This window comes from Pongo pygmaeus, chromosome 1 (genome assembly GCF_028885625.2).
Source record: "Pongo pygmaeus isolate AG05252 chromosome 1, NHGRI_mPonPyg2-v2.0_pri, whole genome shotgun sequence".
NCBI classification, from domain to species: domain Eukaryota; kingdom Metazoa; phylum Chordata; class Mammalia; order Primates; family Hominidae; genus Pongo; species Pongo pygmaeus.
The window spans coordinates 20,670,436-20,690,567 of NC_072373.2; the positions used below are offsets into that span (position 1 = coordinate 20,670,436).

Sequence of the window (20,132 nt, forward strand, 5' to 3'; positions counted from 1 at the left end):
GTCTACGGCCATACCACCCTGAACGCGCCCGATCTCGTCTGATCTCGGAAGCTAAGCAGGGTCGGGCCTGGTTAGTACTTGGATGGGAGACCGCCTGGGAATACCGGGTGCTGTAGGCTTTTTCTTTGGCTTTTTGCTTTTTCTTTCCTCTTCTTCCAGACGGAGTCTCGCTCTGTCGCCCAGGCTGGAGTGCAGCGGCGCCATCTCGGCTCACTGCAAGCTCCGCCTCCCGGGTTCACGCCCTTCTCCGGCCCCAGCCTCCCGAGTAGCTGGGACTGCAGGCGCCCGCCACCACGCCCGGCTGATTTTTTTTCTATTTTGCGTAGAGACGGGGTTTCACCCTGTTAGCCGGGATGGTCTCCACCTCCTCACCTGGTGATCCACCCGCCTCGGCCTCCCACCCACAGTGCTGGGATTACAGGCGGGAGCCACCGCGCCCGCCCGGCCTGCTGCAGGCTTTTTTGGCTTCCCCGCTGCCTCCCTTCCCCCTACAGTCGCCATGCTCCCCAACCTCCCCTCGCTCTGCTCCCCCTTTATCGCCCACCTACACCTCCGCCGCAGCCCAGCCGGGGACCTCCTCCTGGGGGTCCGCCCCTACTACACGCCGGGCAGCAGCATCCCACCGCTTCTGCCTCGCCGCCGCCCCGCCAGGAGCCCGGCTCCAGCCTGGGAGGGCAGGGGGCCGGACCCCAGAGCCGCAGGCGCGGGTCCCCTGCCGTTCGCGGTGCCTTCCCGCTCCCGGAACGCCCAGGCCATTCAATTCACCCACCGGGCGGCGCGCCGTCGTCGCAACCTTCCAAACCGGGGGAAGGGGCGGGCAGGGGCAGCGGGTGCCACAGGCGCCAGCCCAGACCTCGGCTCCGGAACGCACGGGCTGCTTCACCCGGGGGAAGGACATTGCTTCGCCAGCCACCAGGAAAACAGTCCCTGTGCACCCGGATTCCCAACGGCCCCCCACTTCGTGTCAACACCAGTCCCGAGGACACGCCAGAGACCCAGGCCTCCGGCCCCGCCCGGTGCCACGGCTCCCGCCAAACGGGCGGGCGGGCGCACTCTGCAAATCCCGGGGCCCGCCGCAAGGCACCCAGAGCACAGGGTGGTGCCAAGAAAGGAAGGAACCTACGAAACCCACCTCCAAAGCAAGCAATTCAGCCAAGTAAAAGCCCGTCTCAGCGCTCCGTTGGTCCTCTCACAGGGACCGCCTGGCCCCCGTGTTCTGGCGCAGCCCAAGCCCCCTCCACCCTATCCCGGCCTGCTCAAAAGGGCGCTGCCTACCGGAGCCGGGCGCTTCCTCTCGAAGGCTCTATCGCTCTCGCTCTCTAGCTCCCTCCGCCTCTCTCTTCTAGGTTTCCCCCTGGACCTCGCGCTACTTCTGTCGTCTTCCCTCTGTCTCTCTGTCTCTCTCTCTTTCTCTGTCCCTGTCTCTTTCTCAGCCTCTCTGTCTGTCTCCTTCCCTCTCCCCCTCCCCTGTCTCTCTCGATCGCTGTCTCTCTCCCTCCCTCGGTTTCTATCTCTCCATCCATCTCGTCCTTGCTCTCCTTCAAGCCGCGTGTGTGTGTGTACGTGTGTGTGTGTCTGTGTGTGTGTGTGTGCGTCTGAGTGGGTGAGTCTGTGTGTGTGTGTGTGTGTGCGCGCGTGCGTGCGTGTTCGAGCGAGCGCCCGCGCGTGCGAGCGCGCCCGGGTGTGTCTGTGTGTGGGGGAGTGGATTTGCTCCTGGTGGTGGCGGGGTGTGTCTGGGTTTCTCTCAGCCCCTCTCACCCGGGATCAGGCCGCCGCCTCTAGTGGCAGCCCGGGGCAAAGCGGGGCCACCCCCCCGACCCGCTACCCGCCCCCGCGCCCTCTTGCCCACCGGCCGGACGGGCCTTGGTCGGGACACGCGACCGTGCTGGGGGCGTTGGGAGAGAAAGGCCCCGCGAGGCCCGGCCGGCTGGTCGCCCTTGGCCAGCCCTGACGGCTCTGGGTGGGTGGGGCAAGAGGGGGCCTCGCGGGAGCGCCTGAGCGGCGAGGGACCCAAAACGCCACCTCCGCGGCAGGGGGGAGGACCAGGAGGGGGTCCCGGGATCGTGGGCCCTGGGCCCTGACGCCTCGGAGCACTCCCTGTTCCGAGCGGGCCCCATGTGGTGGAAGCTCGGGAGCTGGGGAGCCGGGGGAAGGCCGCGGGCGAGCGGCTCGGGGGTCCCCGATCCGAGCCCCGCGGCCCCGGCAGGCGGTGACCGCTGCAATCCGGCGGGCATGGCTGGGCCGGGCTCTTGGGGCAGCCAGGCGCCTGTCTCGGCGTCTACGGCCATACCACCCTGAACGCGCCTGATCTCGTCTGATCTCGGAAGCTAAGCAGGGTCGGGCCTTGTTAGTACTTGGATGGGAGACCGCCTGGGAATACCGGGTGCTGTAGGCTTTTTCTTTCCTCTTCTTCCAGACGGAGTCTCGCTCTGCCGCCCAGGCTGGAGTGCAGCGGCGCCATCTCGGCTCACTGCAAGCTCCGCCTCCCGGGTTCACGCCCTTCTCCGGCCCCAGCCTCCCGAGTAGCTGGGACTGCAGGCGCCCGCCACCACGCCCGGCTGATTTTTTTTCTATTTTGCGTAGAGACGGGGTTTCACCCTGTTAGCCGGGATGGTCTCTACCTCCTCACCTGGTGATCCACCCGCCTCGGCCTCCCACCCACAGTGCTGGGATTACAGGCGGGAGCCACCGCGCCCGCCCGGCCTCCTGCAGGCTTTTTTGGCTTCCCCGCTGCCTCCCTTCCCCCTACGGTCACCATGCTCCCCAACCTCCCCTCGCTCTGCTCCCCCTTTATCGCCCACCTACACCTCCGCCGCAGCCCAGCCGGAGACCTCCTCCTGGGGGTCCGCCCCTATTACACGCCGGGCAGCAGCATCCCACCGCTTCCGCCTCGCCGCCGCCCCGCCAGGAGCCCGGCTCCAGCCTGGGAGGGCAGGGGGCCGGACCCCAGAGCCGCAGGCGCGGGTCCCCTGCCGTTCGCGGTGCCTTCCCGCTCCCGGAACGCCCAGGCCATTCAATTCACCCACCGGGCGGCGCGCCGTCGTCGCAACCTTCCAAACCGGGGGAAGGGGCGGGCAGGGGCAGCGGGTGCCACAGGCGCCAGCCCAGACCTCGGCTCCGGAACGCACGGGCTGCTTCACCCGGGGGAAGGACATTGCTTCGCCAGCCACCAGGAAAACAGTCCCTGTGCACCCGGATTCCCAACGGCCCCCCACTTCGTGTCAACACCAGTCCCGAGGACACGCCAGAGACCCAGGCCTCCGGCCCCGCCCGGTGCCACGGCTCCCGCCAAACGGGCGGGCGGGCGCACTCTGCAAATCCCGGGGCCCGCCGCAAGGCACCCAGAGCACAGGGTGGTGCCAAGAAAGGAAGGAACCTACGAAACCCACCTCCAAAGCAAGCAATTCAGCCAAGTAAAAGCCCGTCTCAGCGCTCCGTTGGTCCTCTCACAGGGACCGCCTGGCCCCCGTGTTCTGGCGCAGCCCAAGCCCCCTCCACCCTATCCCGGCCTGCTCAAAAGGGCGCTGCCTACCGGAGCCGGGCGCTTCCTCTCGAAGGCTCTATCGCTCTCGCTCTCTAGCTCCCTCCGCCTCTCTCTTCTAGGATTCCCCCTGGACCTCGCGCTACTTCTGTCGTCTTCCCTCTGTCTCTCTGTCTGTCTCTCTTTCTCTGTCCCTGTCTCTTTCTCAGCCTCTCTGTCTGTCTCCTTCCCTCTCCCCCTCCCCTGTCTCTCTCGATCGCTGTCTCTCTCCCTCCCTCGGTTTCTATCTCTCCATCCATCTCATCCTTGCTCTCCTTCAAGCCGCGTGTGTGTGTGTACGTGTGTGTGTGTCTGTGTGTGTGTGTGTGCGTCTGAGTGGGTGAATCTGTGTGTGTGTGTGTGTGTGTGTGTGTGCGTGTGCGCGCGCGCGTGCGTGCGTGCGTGTGCGAGCGAGCGCCCGCGCGTGCGAGCACGCCCGGGTGTGTCTGTGTGTGGGGGAGTGGATTTGCTCCTGGTGGTGGCGGGGTGTGTCTGGGTTTCTCTCAGCCCCTCTCACCCGGGATCCGGCCGCCGCCTCTAGTGGCAGCCCGGGGCAAAGCGGGGCCACCCCCCCGACCCGCTACCCGCCCCCGCGCCCTCTTGCCCACCGGCCGGACGGGCCTTGGTCGGGACACGCGACCGTGCTGGGGGCGTTGGGAGAGAAAGGCCCCGCGCGGCCCGGCCGGCTGGTCGCCCTTGGCCAGCCCTGACGGCTCTGGGTGGGTGGGGCAAGAGGGGGACTCGCGGGAGCGCCTGAGCGGCGAGGGACCCAAAACGCCACCTCCGCGGCAGGGCGGAGGACCAGGAGGGGGTCCCAGGATCGTGGGCCCTGGGCCCTGACGCCTCGGAGCACTCCCTGTTCCGAGCGAGCCCCATGTGGTGGAAGCTCGGGAGCTGGGGAGCCGGGGGAAGGCCGCGGGCGAGCGGCTCGGGGGTCCCCGATCCGAGCCCCGCGGCCCCGGTCTGGCGGTGACGGCTGCAATCCGCCGGGCATGGCTGGGCCGGGCTCTTGGGGCAGCCAGGCGCCTGTCTCGGCGTCTACGGCCATACCACCCTGAACGCGCCCCATCTCGTCTGATCTCGGAAGCTAAGCAGGGTCGGGCCTGGTTAGTACTTGGATGGGAGACCGCCTGGGAATACCGGGTGCTGTAGGCTTTTTCTTTGGCTTTTTGCTTTTTCTTTCCTCTTCTTCCAGACGGAGTCTCGCTCTGCCGCCCAGGCTGGAGTGCAGCGGCGCCATCTCGGCTCACTGCAAGCTCCGCCTCCCGGGTTCACGCCCTTCTCCGGCCCCAGCCTCCCGAGTAGCTGGGACTGCAGGCGCCCGCCACCACGCCCGGCTGATTTTTTTTCTATTTTGCGTAGAGACGGGGTTTCACCCTGTTAGCCGGGATGGTCTCTACCTCCTCACCTGGTGATCCACCCGCCTCGGCCTCCCACCCACAGTGCTGGGATTACAGGCGGGAGCCACCGCGCCCGCCCGGCCTGCTGCAGGCTTTTTTGGCTTCCCCGCTGCCTCCCTTCCCCCTACGGTCACCATGCTCCCCAACCTCCCCTCGCTCTGCTCCCCCTTTATCGCCCACCTACACCTCCGCCGCAGCCCAGCCGGAGACCTCCTCCTGGGGGTCCGCCCCTATTACACGCCGGGCAGCAGCATCCCACCGCTTCCGCCTCGCCGCCGCCCCGCCAGGAGCCCGGCTCCAGCCTGGGAGGGAAGGGGGCCGGACCACAGAGCCGCAGGCGCGGGTCCCCTGCCGTTCGCGGTGCCTTCCCGCTCCCGGAACGCCCAGGCCATTCAATTCACCCACCGGGCGGCGCGCCGTCGTCGCAACCTTCCAAACCGGGGGAAGGGGCGGGCAGGGGCAGCGGGTGCCACAGGCGCCAGCCCAGACCTCGGCTCCGGAACGCACGGGCTGCTTCACCCGGGGGAAGGACATTGCTTCTCCAGCCACCAGGAAAACAGTCCCTGTGCACCCGGATTCCCAACGGCCCCCCACTTCGTGTCAACACCAGTCCTGAGGACACGCCAGAGACCCAGGCCCCCGGCCCCGCCCGGTGCCACGGCTCCCGCCAAACGGGCGGGCGGGCGCACTCTGCAAATCCCGGGGCCCGCCGCAAGGCACCCAGAGCACAGGGTGGTGCCAAGAAAGGAAGGAACCTACGAAACCCACCTCCAAAGCAAGCAATTCAGCCAAGTAAAAGCCCGTCTCAGCGCTCCGTTGGTCCTCTCACAGGGACCGCCTGGCCCCCGTGTTCTGGCGCAGCCCAAGCCCCCTCCACCCTATCCCGGCCTGCTCAAAAGGGCGCTGCCTACCGGAGACGGGCGCTTCCTCTCGAAGGCTCTATCGCTCTCGCTCTCTAGCTCCCTCCGCCTCTCTCTTCTAGGTTTCCCCCTGGACCTCGCGCTACTTCTGTCGTCTTCCCTCTGTCTCTCTGTCTCTCTCTCTTTCTCTGTCCCTGTCTCTTTCTCAGCCTCTCTGTCTGTCTCCTTCCCTCTCCCCCTCCCCTGTCTCTCTCGATCGCTGTCTCTCTCCCTCCCTCGGTTTCTATCTCTCCATCCATCTCGTCCTTGCTCTCCTTCAAGCCGCGTGTGTGTGTGTACGTGTGTGTGTGTCTGTGTGTGTGTGTGTGTGTGTCTCAGTGGGTGAGTCTGTGTGTGTGTGTGTGTGTCTGAGTGGGTGAGTCTGTGTGTGTGTGTGTGTGTGCGCGCGTGCGTGCGTGTGCGAGCGAGCGCCCGCGCGTGCGAGCGCGCCCTGGTGTGTCTGTGTGTGGGGGATTGGATTTGCTCCTGGTGGTGGCGGGGTGTGTCTGGGTTTCTCTCAGCCCCTCTCACCCGGGATCAGGCCGCCGCCTCTAGTGGCAGCCCGGGGCAAAGCGGGGCCACCCCCCCGACCCGCTACCCGCCCCCGCGCCCTCTTGCCCACCGGCCGGACGGGCCTTGGTCGGGACACGCGACCGTGCTGGGGGCGTTGGGAGAGAAAGGCCCCGCGCGGCCCGACCGGCTGGTCGCCCTTGGCCAGCCCTGACGGCTCTGGGTGGGTGGGGCAAGAGGGGGCCTCGCGGGAGCGCCTGAGCGGCGAGGGATCCAAAACGCCACCTCCGCGGCAGGGCGGAGGACCAGGAGGGGGTCCCGGGATCGTTGGCCATGGGCCCTGACGCCTCGGAGCACTCCCTGTTCCGAGCGGGCCCCATGTGGTGGAAGCTCGGGAGCTGGGGAGCCGGGGGAAGGCCGCGGGCGAGGGGCTCGGGGGTCCCCGATCCGAGCCGCGCGGCCCCGGGCTGGCGGTGACGGCTGCAATCCGGCGGGCATGGCTGGGCCGGGCTCTTGGGGCAGCCAGGCGCCTGTCTCGGCGTCTACGGCCATACCACCCTGAACGCGCCCGATCTCGTCTGATCTCGGAAGGTAAGCAGGGTCGGGCCTGGTTAGTACTTGGATGGGAGACCGCCTGGGAATACCGGGTGCTGTAGGCTTTTTCTTTGGCTTTTTGCTTTTTCTTTCCTCTTCTTCCAGACGGAGTCTCGCTCTGTCGCCCAGGCTGGAGTGCAGCGGCGCCATCTCGGCTCACTGCAAGCTCCGCCTCCCGGGTTCACGCCCTTCTCCGGCCCCAGCCTCCCGAGTAGCTGGGACTGCAGGCGCCCGCCACCACGCCCGGCTGATTTTTTTTCTATTTTGCGTAGAGACGGGGTTTCACCCTGTTAGCCGGGCTGGTCTCCACCTCCTCACCTGGTGATCCACCCGCCTCGGCCTCCCACCCACAGTGCTGGGATTACAGGCGGGAGCCACCGCGCCCGCCCGGCCTGCTGCAGGCTTTTTTGGCTTCCCCGCTGCCTCCCTTCCCCCTACGGTCACCATGCTCCCCAACCTCCCCTCGCTCTGCTCCCCCTTTATCGCCCACCTACACCTCCGCCGCAGCCCAGCCGGAGACCTCCTCCTGGGGGTCCGCCCCTACTACACGCCGGGCAGCAGCATCCCACCGCTTCCGCCTCGCCGCCGCCCCGCCAGGAGCCCGGCTCCAGCCTGGGAGGGCAGGGGGCCGGACCCCAGAGCCGCAGGCGCGGGTCCCCTGCCGTTCGCGGTGCCTTCCCGCTCCCGGAACGCCCAGGCCATTCAATTCACCCACCGGGCGGCGCGCCGTCGTCGCAACCTTCCAAACCGGGGGAAGGGGCGGGCAGGGGCAGCGGGTGCCACAGGCGCCAGCCCAGACCTCGGCTCCGGAACGCACGGGCTGCTTCACCCGGGGGAAGGACATTGCTTCGCCAGCCACCAGGAAAACAGTCCCTGTGCACCCGGATTCCCAACGGCCCCCCACTTCGTGTCAACACCAGTCCCGAGGACACGCCAGAGACCCAGGCCTCCGGCCCCGCCCGGTGCCACGGCTCCCGCCAAACGGGCGGGCGGGCGCACTCTGCAAATCCCGGGGCCCGCCGCAAGGCACCCAGAGCACAGGGTGGTGCCAAGAAAGGAAGGAACCTACGAAACCCACCTCCAAAGCAAGCAATTCAGCCAAGTAAAAGCCCGTCTCAGCGCTCCGTTGGTCCTCTCACAGGGACCGCCTGGCCCCCGTGTTCTGGCGCAGCCCAAGCCCCCTCCACCCTATCCCGGCCTGCTCAAAAGGGCGCTGCCTACCGGAGACGGGCGCTTCCTCTCGAAGGCTCTATCGCTCTCGCTCTCTAGCTCCCTCCGCCTCTCTCTTCTAGGTTTCCCCCTGGACCTCGCGCTACTTCTGTCGTCTTCCCTCTGTCTCTCTGTCTCTCTCTCTTTCTCTGTCCCTGTCTCTTTCTCAGCCTCTCTGTCTGTCTCCTTCCCTCTCCCCCTCCCCTGTCTCTCTCGATCGCTGTCTCTCTCCCTCCCTCGGTTTCTATCTCTCCATCCATCTCGTCCTTGCTCTCCTTCAAGCCGCGTGTGTGTGTGTACGTGTGTGTGTGTCTGTGTGTGTGTGTGTGTGTGTCTCAGTGGGTGAGTCTGTGTGTGTGTGTGTGTGTCTGAGTGGGTGAGTCTGTGTGTGTGTGTGTGTGTGCGCGCGTGCGTGCGTGTGCGAGCGAGCGCCCGCGCGTGCGAGCGCGCCCTGGTGTGTCTGTGTGTGGGGGATTGGATTTGCTCCTGGTGGTGGCGGGGTGTGTCTGGGTTTCTCTCAGCCCCTCTCACCCGGGATCAGGCCGCCGCCTCTAGTGGCAGCCCGGGGCAAAGCGGGGCCACCCCCCCGACCCGCTACCCGCCCCCGCGCCCTCTTGCCCACCGGCCGGACGGGCCTTGGTCGGGACACGCGACCGTGCTGGGGGCGTTGGGAGAGAAAGGCCCCGCGCGGCCCGACCGGCTGGTCGCCCTTGGCCAGCCCTGACGGCTCTGGGTGGGTGGGGCAAGAGGGGGCCTCGCGGGAGCGCCTGAGCGGCGAGGGATCCAAAACGCCACCTCCGCGGCAGGGCGGAGGACCAGGAGGGGGTCCCGGGATCGTTGGCCATGGGCCCTGACGCCTCGGAGCACTCCCTGTTCCGAGCGGGCCCCATGTGGTGGAAGCTCGGGAGCTGGGGAGCCGGGGGAAGGCCGCGGGCGAGGGGCTCGGGGGTCCCCGATCCGAGCCGCGCGGCCCCGGGCTGGCGGTGACGGCTGCAATCCGGCGGGCATGGCTGGGCCGGGCTCTTGGGGCAGCCAGGCGCCTGTCTCGGCGTCTACGGCCATACCACCCTGAACGCGCCCGATCTCGTCTGATCTCGGAAGGTAAGCAGGGTCGGGCCTGGTTAGTACTTGGATGGGAGACCGCCTGGGAATACCGGGTGCTGTAGGCTTTTTCTTTGGCTTTTTGCTTTTTCTTTCCTCTTCTTCCAGACGGAGTCTCGCTCTGTCGCCCAGGCTGGAGTGCAGCGGCGCCATCTCGGCTCACTGCAAGCTCCGCCTCCCGGGTTCACGCCCTTCTCCGGCCCCAGCCTCCCGAGTAGCTGGGACTGCAGGCGCCCGCCACCACGCCCGGCTGATTTTTTTTCTATTTTGCGTAGAGACGGGGTTTCACCCTGTTAGCCGGGCTGGTCTCCACCTCCTCACCTGGTGATCCACCCGCCTCGGCCTCCCACCCACAGTGCTGGGATTACAGGCGGGAGCCACCGCGCCCGCCCGGCCTGCTGCAGGCTTTTTTGGCTTCCCCGCTGCCTCCCTTCCCCCTACGGTCACCATGCTCCCCAACCTCCCCTCGCTCTGCTCCCCCTTTATCGCCCACCTACACCTCCGCCGCAGCCCAGCCGGAGACCTCCTCCTGGGGGTCCGCCCCTACTACACGCCGGGCAGCAGCATCCCACCGCTTCCGCCTCGCCGCCGCCCCGCCAGGAGCCCGGCTCCAGCCTGGGAGGGCAGGGGGCCGGACCCCAGAGCCGCAGGCGCGGGTCCCCTGCCGTTCGCGGTGCCTTCCCGCTCCCGGAACGCCCAGGCCATTCAATTCACCCACCGGGCGGCGCGCCGTCGTCGCAACCTTCCAAACCGGGGGAAGGGGCGGGCAGGGGCAGCGGGTGCCACAGGCGCCAGCCCAGACCTCGGCTCCGGAACGCACGGGCTGCTTCACCCGGGGGAAGGACATTGCTTCGCCAGCCACCAGGAAAACAGTCCCTGTGCACCCGGATTCCCAACGGCCCCCCACTTCGTGTCAACACCAGTCCCGAGGACACGCCAGAGACCCAGGCCTCCGGCCCCGCCCGGTGCCACGGCTCCCGCCAAACGGGCGGGCGGGCGCACTCTGCAAATCCCGGGGCCCGCCGCAAGGCACCCAGAGCACAGGGTGGTGCCAAGAAAGGAAGGAACCTACGAAACCCACCTCCAAAGCAAGCAATTCAGCCAAGTAAAAGCCCGTCTCAGCGCTCCGTTGGTCCTCTCACAGGGACCGCCTGGCCCCCGTGTTCTGGCGCAGCCCAAGCCCCCTCCACCCTATCCCGGCCTGCTCAAAAGGGCGCTGCCTACCGGAGACGGGCGCTTCCTCTCGAAGGCTCTATCGCTCTCGCTCTCTAGCTCCCTCCGCCTCTCTCTTCTAGGATTCCCCCTGGACCTCGCGCTACTTCTGTCGTCTTCCCTCTGTCTCTCTGTCTGTCTCTCTTTCTCTGTCCCTGTCTCTTTCTCAGCCTCTCTGTCTGTCTCCTTCCCTCTCCCCCTCCCCTGTCTCTCTCGATCGCTGTCTCTCTCCCTCCCTCGGTTTCTATCTCTCCATCCATCTCGTCCTTGCTCTCCTTCAAGCCGCGTGTGTGTGTGTACGTGTGTGTGTGTCTGTGTGTGTGTGTGTGCGTCTGAGTGGGTGAATCTGTGTGTGTGTGTGTGTGTGTGCGTGTGCGCGCGCGCGTGCGTGCGTGCGTGTGCGAGCGAGCGCCCGCGCGTGCGAGCACGCCCGGGTGTGTCTGTGTGTGGGGGAGTGGATTTGCTCCTGGTGGTGGCGGGGTGTGTCTGGGTTTCTCTCAGCCCCTCTCACCCGGGATCCGGCCGCCGCCTCTAGTGGCAGCCCGGGGCAAAGCGGGGCCACCCCCCCGACCCGCTACCCGCCCCCGCGCCCTCTTGCCCACCGGCCGGACGGGCCTTGGTCGGGACACGCGACCGTGCTGGGGGCGTTGGGAGAGAAAGGCCCCGCGCGGCCCGGCCGGCTGGTCGCCCTTGGCCAGCCCTGACGGCTCTGGGTGGGTGGGGCAAGAGGGGGACTCGCGGGAGCGCCTGAGCGGCGAGGGACCCAAAACGCCACCTCCGCGGCAGGGCGGAGGACCAGGAGGGGGTCCCAGGATCGTGGGCCCTGGGCCCTGACGCCTCGGAGCACTCCCTGTTCCGAGCGAGCCCCATGTGGTGGAAGCTCGGGAGCTGGGGAGCCGGGGGAAGGCCGCGGGCGAGCGGCTCGGGGTCCCCGATCCGAGCCCCGCGGCCCCGGTCTGGCGGTGACGGCTGCAATCCGCCGGGCATGGCTGGGCCGGGCTCTTGGGGCAGCCAGGCGCCTGTCTCGGCGTCTACGGCCATACCACCCAGAACGCGCCCCATCTCGTCTGATCTCGGAAGCTAAGCAGGGTCGGGCCTGGTTAGTACTTGGATGGGAGACCGCCTGGGAATACCGGGTGCTGTAGGCTTTTTCTTTGGCTTTTTGCTTTTTCTTTCCTCTTCTTCCAGACGGAGTCTCGCTCTGCCGCCCAGGCTGGAGTGCAGCGGCGCCATCTCGGCTCACTGCAAGCTCCGCCTCCCGGGTTCACGCCCTTCTCCGGCCCCAGCCTCCCGAGTAGCTGGGACTGCAGGCGCCCGCCACCACGCCCGGCTGATTTTTTTTCTATTTTGCGTAGAGACGGGGTTTCACCCTGTTAGCCGGGATGGTCTCTACCTCCTCACCTGGTGATCCACCCGCCTCGGCCTCCCACCCACAGTGCTGGGATTACAGGCGGGAGCCACCGCGCCCGCCCGGCCTGCTGCAGGCTTTTTTGGCTTCCCCGCTGCCTCCCTTCCCCCTACGGTCACCATGCTCCCCAACCTCCCCTCGCTCTGCTCCCCCTTTATCGCCCACCTACACCTCCGCCGCAGCCCAGCCGGAGACCTCCTCCTGGGGGTCCGCCCCTATTACACGCCGGGCAGCAGCATCCCACCGCTTCCGCCTCGCCGCCGCCCCGCCAGGAGCCCGGCTCCAGCCTGGGAGGGCAGGGGGCCGGACCCCAGAGCCGCAGGCGCGGGTCCCCTGCCGTTCGCGGTGCCTTCCCGCTCCCGGAACGCCCAGGCCATTCAATTCACCCACCGGGCGGCGCGCCGTCGTCGCAACCTTCCAAACCGGGGGAAGGGGCGGGCAGGGGCAGCGGGTGCCACAGGCGCCAGCCCAGACCTCGGCTCCGGAACGCACGGGCTGCTTCACCCGGGGGAAGGACATTGCTTCGCCAGCCACCAGGAAAACAGTCCCTGTGCACCCGGATTCCCAACGGCCCCCCACTTCGTGTCAACACCAGTCCTGAGGACACGCCAGAGACCCAGGCCCCCGGCCCCGCCCGGTGCCACGGCTCCCGCCAAACGGGCGGGCGGGCGCACTCTGCAAATCCCGGGGCCCGCCGCAAGGCACCCAGAGCACAGGGTGGTGCCAAGAAAGGAAGGAACCTACGAAACCCACCTCCAAAGCAAGCAATTCAGCCAAGTAAAAGCCCGTCTCAGCGCTCCGTTGGTCCTCTCACAGGGACCGCCTGGCCCCCGTGTTCTGGCGCAGCCCAAGCCCCCTCCACCCTATCCCGGCCTGCTCAAAAGGGCGCTGCCTACCGGAGCCGGGCGCTTCCTCTCGAAGGCTCTATCGCTCTCGCTCTCTAGCTCCCTCCGCCTCTCTCTTCTAGGTTTCCCCCTGGACCTCGCGCTACTTCTGTCGTCTTCCCTCTGTCTCTCTGTCTCTCTCTCTTTCTCTGTCCCTGTCTCTTTCTCAGCCTCTCTGTCTGTCTCCTTCCCTCTCCCCCTCCCCTGTCTCTCTCGATCGCTGTCTCTCTCCCTCCCTCGGTTTCTATCTCTCCATCCATCTCGTCCTTGCTCTCCTTCAAACCGCGTGTGTGTGTGTACGTGTGTGTGTGTCTGTGTGTGTGTGTGTGCGTCTGAGTGGGTGAATCTGTGTGTGTGTGTGTGTGTGTGTGTGCGTGTGCGCGCGCGCGTGCGTGCGTGCGTGTGCGAGCGAGCGCCCGCGCGTGCGAGCGCGCCCGGGTGTGTCTGTGTGTGGGGGAGTGGATTTGCTCCTGGTGGTGGCGGGGTGTGTCTGGGTTTCTCTCAGCCCCTCTCACCCGGGATCAGGCCGCCGCCTCTAGTGGCAGCCCGGGGCAAAGCGGGGCCACCCCCCCGACCCGCTACCCGCCCCCGCGCCCTCTTGCCCACCGGCCGGACGGGCCTTGGTCGGGACACGCGACCGTGCTGGGGGCGTTGGGAGAGAAAGGCCCCGCGCGGCCCGGCCGGCTGGTCGCCCTTGGCCAGCCCTGACGGCTCTGGGTGGGTGGGGCAAGAGGGGGCCTCGCGGGAGCGCCTGAGCGGCGAGGGACCCAAAACGCCACCTCCGCGGCAGGGCGGAGGACCAGGAGGGTGTCCCGGGATCGTGGGCCCTGGGCCCTGACGCCTCGGAGCACTCCCTGTTCCGAGCGAGCCCCATGTGGTGGAAGCTCGGGAGCTGGGGAGCCGGGGGAAGGCCGCGGGCGAGGGGCTCGGGGGTCCCCGATCCGAGCCCCGCGGCCCCGGGCTGGCGGTGACGGCTGCAATCCGGCGGGCATGGCTGGGCCGGGCTCTTGGGGCAGCCAGGCGCCTGTCTCGGCGTCTACGGCCATACCACCCTGAACGCGCCCGATCTCGTCTGATCTCGGAAGCTAAGCAGGGTCGGGCCTGGTTAGTACTTGGATGGGAGACCGGCTGGGAATACCGGGTGCTGTAGGCTTTTCCTTTGGCTTTTTGCTTTTTCTTTCCTCTTCTTCCAGACGGAGTCTCGCTCTGCCGCCCAGGCTGGAGTGCAGCGGCGCCATCTCGGCTCACTGCAATCTCCGCATCCCGGGTTCACGCCCTTCTCCGGCCCCAGCCTCCCGAGTAGCTGGGACTGCAGGCGCCCGCCACCACGCCCGGCTGATTTTTTTTCTATTTTGCGTAGAGACGGGGTTTCACCCTGTTAGCCGGGCTGGTCTCCACCTCCTCACCTGGTGATCCACCCGCCTCGGCCTCCCACCCACAGTGCTGGGATTACAGGCGGGAGCCACCGCGCCCGCCCGGCCTGCTGCAGGCTTTTTTGGCTTCCCCGCTGCCTCCCTTCCCCCTACGGTCACCATGCTCCCCAACCTCCCCTCGCTCTGCTCCCCCTTTATCGCCCACCTACACCTCCGCCGCAGCCCAGCCGGAGACCTCCTCCTGGGGGTCCGCCCCTACTACACGCCGGGCAGCAGCATCCCACCGCTTCCGCCTCGCCGCCGCCCCGCCAGGAGCCCGGCTCCAGCCTGGGAGGGCAGGGGGCCGGACCCCAGAGCCGCAGGCGCGGGTCCCCTGCCGTTCGCGGTGCCTTCCCGCTCCCGGAACGCCCAGGCCATTCAATTCACCCACCGGGCGGCGCGCCGTCGTCGCAACCTTCCAAACCGGGGGAAGGGGCGGGCAGGGGCAGCGGGTGCCACAGGCGCCAGCCCAGACCTCGGCTCCGGAACGCACGGGCTGCTTCACCCGGGGGAAGGACATTGCTTCGCCAGCCACCAGGAAAACAGTCCCTGTGCACCCGGATTCCCAACGGCCCCCCACTTCGTGTCAACACCAGTCCCGAGGACACGCCAGAGACCCAGGCCTCCGGCCCCGCCCGGTGCCACGGCTCCCGCCAAACGGGCGGGCGGGCGCACTCTGCAAATCCCGGGGCCCGCCGCAAGGCACCCAGAGCACAGGGTGGTGCCAAGAAAGGAAGGAACCTACGAAACCCACCTCCAAAGCAAGCAATTCAGCCAAGTAAAAGCCCGTCTCAGCGCTCCGTTGGTCCTCTCACAGGGACCGCCTGGCCCCCGTGTTCTGGCGCAGCCCAAGCCCCCTCCACCCTATCCCGGCCTGCTCAAAAGGGCGCTGCCTACCGGAGACGGGCGCTTCCTCTCGAAGGCTCTATCGCTCTCGCTCTCTAGCTCCCTCCGCCTCTCTCTTCTAGGTTTCCCCCTGGACCTCGCGCTACTTCTGTCGTCTTCCCTCTGTCTCTCTGTCTCTCTCTCTTTCTCTGTCCCTGTCTCTTTCTCAGCCTCTCTGTCTGTCTCCTTCCCTCTCCCCCTCCCCTGTCTCTCTCGATCGCTGTCTCTCTCCCTCCCTCGGTTTCTATCTCTCCATCCATCTCGTCCTTGCTCTCCTTCAAGCCGCGTGTGTGTGTGTACGTGTGTGTGTGTCTGTGTGTGTGTGTGTGTGTGTCTCAGTGGGTGAGTCTGTGTGTGTGTGTGTGTGTGTCTGAGTGGGTGAGTCTGTGTGTGTGTGTGTGTGTGCGCGCGTGCGTGCGTGAGCGAGCGAGCGCCCGCGCGTGCGAGCGCGCCCTGGTGTGTCTGTGTGTGGGGGATTGGATTTGCTCCTGGTGGTGGCGGGGTGTGTCTGGGTTTCTCTCAGCCCCTCTCACCCGGGATCAGGCCGCCGCCTCTAGTGGCAGCCCGGGGCAAAGCGGGGCCACCCCCCCGACCCGCTACCCGCCCCCGCGCCCTCTTGCCCACCGGCCGGACGGGCCTTGGTCGGGACACGCGACCGTGCTGGGGGCGTTGGGAGAGAAAGGCCCCGCGCGGCCCGACCGGCTGGTCGCCCTTGGCCAGCCCTGACGGCTCTGGGTGGGTGGGGCAAGAGGGGGCCTCGCGGGAGCGCCTGAGCGGCGAGGGATCCAAAACGCCACCTCCGCGGCAGGGCGGAGGACCAGGAGGGGGTCCCGGGATCGTTGGCCATGGGCCCTGACGCCTCGGAGCACTCCCTGTTCCGAGCGGGCCCCATGTGGTGGAAGCTCGGGAGCTGGGGAGCCGGGGGAAGGCCGCGGGCGAGGGGCTCGGGGGTCCCCGATCCGAGCCCCGCGGCCCCGGGCTGGCGGTGACGGCTGCAATCCGGCGGGCATGGCTGGGCCGGGCTCTTGGGGCAGCCAGGCGCCTGTCTCGGCGTCTACGGCCATACCACCCTGAACGCGCCCGATCTCGTCTGATCTCGGAAGCTAAGCAGGGTCGGGCCTGGTTAGTACTTGGATGGGAGACCGCCTGGGAATACCGGGTGCTGTAGGCTTTTTCTTTAGCTTTTTGCTTTTTCTTTCCTCTTCTTCCAGACGGAGTCTCGCTCTGTCGCCCAGGCTGGAGTGCAGCGGCGCCATCTCGGCTCACTGCAAGCTCCGCCTCCCGGGTTCACGCCCTTCTCCGGCCCCAGCCTCCCGAGTAGCTGGGACTGCAGGCGCCCGCCACCACGCCCGGCTGATTTTTTTTCTATTTTGCGTAGAGACGGGGTTTCACCCTGTTAGCCGGGCTGGTCTCCACCTCCTCACCTGGTGATCCACCCGCCTCGGCCTCCCACCCACAGTGCTGGGATTACAGGCGGGAGCCACCGCGCCCGCCCGGCCTGCTGCAGGCTTTTTTGGCTTCCCCGCTGCCTCCCTTCCCCCTACGGTCACCATGCTCCCCAACCTCCCCTCGCTCTGCTCCCCCTTTATCGCCCACCTACACCTCCGCCGCAGCCCAGCCGGAGACCTCCTCCTGGGGGTCCGCCCCTACTACACGCCGGGCAGCAGCATCCCACCGCTTCCGCCTCGCCGCCGCCCCGCCAGGAGCCCGGCTCCAGCCTGGGAGGGCAGGGGGCCGGACCCCAGAGCCGCAGGCGCGGGTCCCCTGCCGTTCGCGGTGCCTTCCCGCTCCCGGAACGCCCAGGCCATTCAATTCACCCACCGGGCGGCGCGCCGTCGTCGCAACCTTCCAAACCGGGGGAAGGGGCGGGCAGGGGCAGCGGGTGCCACAGGCGCCAGCCCAGACCTCGGCTCCGGAACGCACGGGCTGCTTCACCCGGGGGAAGGACATTGCTTCGCCAGCCACCAGGAAAACAGTCCCTGTGCACCCGGATTCCCAACGGCCCCCCACTTCGTGTCAACACCAGTCCCGAGGACACGCCAGAGACCCAGGCCTCCGGCCCCGCCCGGTGCCACGGCTCCCGCCAAACGGGCGGGCGGGCGCACTCTGCAAATCCCGGGGCCCGCCGCAAGGCACCCAGAGCACAGGGTGGTGCCAAGAAAGGAAGGAACCTACGAAACCCACCTCCAAAGCAAGCAATTCAGCCAAGTAAAAGCCCGTCTCAGCGCTCCGTTGGTCCTCTCACAGGGACCGCCTGGCCCCCGTGTTCTGGCGCAGCCCAAGCCCCCTCCACCCTATCCCGGCCTGCTCAAAAGGGCGCTGCCTACCGGAGACGGGCGCTTCCTCTCGAAGGCTCTATCGCTCTCGCTCTCTAGCTCCCTCCGCCTCTCTCTTCTAGGTTTCCCCCTGGACCTCGCGCTACTTCTGTCGTCTTCCCTCTGTCTCTCTGTCTCTCTCTCTTTCTCTGTCCCTGTCTCTTTCTCAGCCTCTCTGTCTGTCTCCTTCCCTCTCCCCCTCCCCTGTCTCTCTCGATCGCTGTCTCTCTCCCTCCCTCGGTTTCTATCTCTCCATCCATCTCGTCCTTGCTCTCCTTCAAGCCGCGTGTGTGTGTGTACGTGTGTGTGTGTCTGTGTGTGTGTGTGTGTGTGTCTCAGTGGGTGAGTCTGTGTGTGTGTGTGTGTGTGTCTGAGTGGGTGAGTCTGTGTGTGTGTGTGTGTGTGCGCGCGTGCGTGCGTGTGCGAGCGAGCGCCCGCGCGTGCGAGCGCGCCCTGGTGTGTCTGTGTGTGGGGGATTGGATTTGCTCCTGGTGGTGGCGGGGTGTGTCTGGGTTTCTCTCAGCCCCTCTCACCCGGGATCAGGCCGCCGCCTCTAGTGGCAGCCCGGGGCAAAGCGGGGCCACCCCCCCGACCCGCTACCCGCCCCCGCGCCCTCTTGCCCACCGGCCGGACGGGCCTTGGTCGGGACACGCGACCGTGCTGGGGGCGTTGGGAGAGAAAGGCCCCGCGCGGCCCGACCGGCTGGTCGCCCTTGGCCAGCCCTGACGGCTCTGGGTGGGTGGGGCAAGAGGGGGCCTCGCGGGAGCGCCTGAGCGGCGAGGGATCCAAAACGCCACCTCCGCGGCAGGGCGGAGGACCAGGAGGGGGTCCCGGGATCGTTGGCCATGGGCCCTGACGCCTCGGAGCACTCCCTGTTCCGAGCGGGCCCCATGTGGTGGAAGCTCGGGAGCTGGGGAGCCGGGGGAAGGCCGCGGGCGAGGGGCTCGGGGGTCCCCGATCCGAGCCCCGCGGCCCCGGGCTGGCGGTGACGGCTGCAATCCGGCGGGCATGGCTGGGCCGGGCTCTTGGGGCAGCCAGGCGCCTGTCTCGGCGTCTACGGCCATACCACCCTGAACGCGCCCGATCTCGTCTGATCTCGGAAGCTAAGCAGGGTCGGGCCTGGTTAGTACTTGGATGGGAGACCGCCTGGGAATACCGGGTGCTGTAGGCTTTTTCTTTGGCTTTTTGCTTTTTCTTTCCTCTTCTTCCAGACGGAGTCTCGCTCTGTCGCCCAGGCTGGAGTGCAGCGGCGCCATCTCGGCTCACTGCAAGCTCCGCCTCCCGGGTTCACGCCCTTCTCCGGCCCCAGCCTCCCGAGTAGCTGGGACTGCAGGCGCCCGCCACCACGCCCGGCTGATTTTTTTTCTATTTTGCGTAGAGACGGGGTTTCACCCTGTTAGCCGGGATGGTCTCCACCTCCTCACCTGGTGATCCACCCGCCTCGGCCTCCCACCCACAGTGCTGGGATTACAGGCGGGAGCCACCGCGCCCGCCCGGCCTGCTGCAGGCTTTTTTGGCTTCCCCGCTGCCTCCCTTCCCCCTACAGTCGCCATGCTCCCCAACCTCCCCTCGCTCTGCTCCCCCTTTATCGCCCACCTACACCTCCGCCGCAGCCCAGCCGGGGACCTCCTCCTGGGGGTCCGCCCCTACTACACGCCGGGCAGCAGCATCCCACCGCTTCTGCCTCGCCGCCGCCCCGCCAGGAGCCCGGCTCCAGCCTGGGAGGGCAGGGGGCCGGAGCCCAGAGCCGCAGGCGCGGGTCCCCTGCCGTTCGCGGTGCCTTCCCGCTCCCGAACCCCCAGGCCATTCAATTCACCCACCGGGCGGCGCGCCGTCGTCGCAACCTTCCAAACCGGGGGAAGGGGCGGGCAGGGGCAGCGGGTGCCACAGGCGCCAGCCCAGACCTCGGCTCCGGAACGCACGGGCTGCTTCACCCGGGGGAAGGACATTGCTTCGCCAGCCACCAGGAAAACAGTCCCTGTGCACCCGGATTCCCAACGGCCCCCCACTTCGTGTCAACACCAGTCCCGAGGACACGCCAGAGACCCAGGCCTCCGGCCCCGCCCGGTGCCACGGCTCCCGCCAAACGGGCGGGCGGGCGCACTCTGCAAATCCCGGGGCCCGCCGCAAGGCACCCAGAGCACAGGGTGGTGCCAAGAAAGGAAGGAACCTACGAAACCCACCTCCAAAGCAAGCAATTCAGCCAAGTAAAAGCCCGTCTCAGCGCTCCGTTGGTCCTCTCACAGGGACCGCCTGGCCCCCGTGTTCTGGCGCAGCCCAAGCCCCCTCCACCCTATCCCGGCCTGCTCAAAAGGGCGCTGCCTACCGGAGCCGGGCGCTTCCTCTCGAAGGCTCTATCGCTCTCGCTCTCTAGCTCCCTCCGCCTCTCTCTTCTAGGTTTCCCCCTGGACCTCGCGCTACTTCTGTCGTCTTCCCTCTGTCTCTCTGTCTCTCTCTCTTTCTCTGTCCCTGTCTCTTTCTCAGCCTCTCTGTCTGTCTCCTTCCCTCTCCCCCTCCCCTGTCTCTCTCGATCGCTGTCTCTCTCCCTCCCTCGGTTTCTATCTCTCCATCCATCTCGTCCTTGCTCTCCTTCAAGCCGCGTGTGTGTGTGTACGTGTGTGTGTGTCTGTGTGTGTGTGTGTGTGTGTCTCAGTGGGTGAGTCTGTGTGTGTGTGTGTGTGTGTGTCTGAGTGGGTGAGTCTGTGTGTGTGTGTGTGTGTGCGCGCGTGCGTGCGTGTGCGAGCGAGCGCCCGCGCGTGCGAGCGCGCCCGGGTGTGTCTGTG

General features: G+C 67.6%; 9 non-coding genes across 9 annotated transcripts; all 9 read left to right on the forward strand.

The window, feature by feature from the left end:
* Window positions 1-119, forward strand: LOC129022537 (5S ribosomal RNA). Its single transcript, XR_008496459.1, has one exon. It is a non-coding gene; the product is annotated as a 5S ribosomal RNA (ribosomal RNA).
* A 2,157-nt stretch (window positions 120-2,276) lies between these two features.
* Window positions 2,277-2,395, forward strand: LOC129022448 (5S ribosomal RNA). Its single transcript, XR_008496431.1, has one exon. It is a non-coding gene; the product is annotated as a 5S ribosomal RNA (ribosomal RNA).
* A 2,161-nt stretch (window positions 2,396-4,556) lies between these two features.
* Window positions 4,557-4,675, forward strand: LOC129022429 (5S ribosomal RNA). The gene has a single exon (XR_008496423.1). It is a non-coding gene; the product is annotated as a 5S ribosomal RNA (ribosomal RNA).
* Window positions 4,676-6,869: 2,194 nt separating this feature from the next.
* On the forward strand, window positions 6,870-6,988 carry LOC129022298 (5S ribosomal RNA). Its single transcript, XR_008496347.1, has one exon. It is a non-coding gene; the product is annotated as a 5S ribosomal RNA (ribosomal RNA).
* A 2,194-nt stretch (window positions 6,989-9,182) lies between these two features.
* LOC129022302 (5S ribosomal RNA) lies at window positions 9,183-9,301 on the forward strand. The gene has a single exon (XR_008496348.1). It is a non-coding gene; the product is annotated as a 5S ribosomal RNA (ribosomal RNA).
* A 2,173-nt stretch (window positions 9,302-11,474) lies between these two features.
* LOC129022503 (5S ribosomal RNA) lies at window positions 11,475-11,593 on the forward strand. Its single transcript, XR_008496450.1, has one exon. It is a non-coding gene; the product is annotated as a 5S ribosomal RNA (ribosomal RNA).
* A 2,178-nt stretch (window positions 11,594-13,771) lies between these two features.
* LOC129022345 (5S ribosomal RNA) lies at window positions 13,772-13,890 on the forward strand. Its single transcript, XR_008496379.1, has one exon. It is a non-coding gene; the product is annotated as a 5S ribosomal RNA (ribosomal RNA).
* Window positions 13,891-16,086: 2,196 nt separating this feature from the next.
* LOC129022980 (5S ribosomal RNA) lies at window positions 16,087-16,205 on the forward strand. Its single transcript, XR_008496620.1, has one exon. It is a non-coding gene; the product is annotated as a 5S ribosomal RNA (ribosomal RNA).
* Window positions 16,206-18,401: 2,196 nt separating this feature from the next.
* LOC129023455 (5S ribosomal RNA) lies at window positions 18,402-18,520 on the forward strand. Its single transcript, XR_008496808.1, has one exon. It is a non-coding gene; the product is annotated as a 5S ribosomal RNA (ribosomal RNA).
* The last annotated feature ends 1,612 nt before the right edge of the window (window positions 18,521-20,132 follow it).